We start from the raw sequence: 370 nt of genomic DNA, 5'->3' as shown, positions 1-370 counted from the left end.
CCTTTCTTTCTTTTCCTTTCTCTTTTTTCTTTCCCTTTTTTTCCCTTCTTTTCTTTCATTCCTTTTTTTCCTTCTTTTCTCTCCTTCCCTTCTCTCCCTTCCCCTCTTTCCCCCTTCTTTTTTTTCCCTTCCTTTACTCCCATCTTTTTTTTCCTTCCCTTTTTTTTCCTTTCTTTTCTTTTTCTTCTTTCTTCCCCTTCCTTCCACCCCCACTCCCGCTCTCCCCCAACCCGGCATCCAGCCGGCGCGCCAGCGCGCCCGCCTCCCATCGCCCGACGTCCTCCCATTCTCGCCGATCTCTCCGATCGCGCGACTCCAGCCCACACGCCAAAGATTACTAACGAATGACGCCCCGTTCCCCCCCCCCCCC

Source organism: Ceratina calcarata, unplaced genomic scaffold (assembly GCF_001652005.2).
Source record: "Ceratina calcarata isolate Rehan_Ccalc_2016 unplaced genomic scaffold, ASM165200v1 scaffold121.2, whole genome shotgun sequence".
NCBI classification, from domain to species: domain Eukaryota; kingdom Metazoa; phylum Arthropoda; class Insecta; order Hymenoptera; family Apidae; genus Ceratina; species Ceratina calcarata.
The sequence above is the reverse complement of the archived record's forward strand: the minus strand, read 5'-3'. Positions refer to the sequence as shown.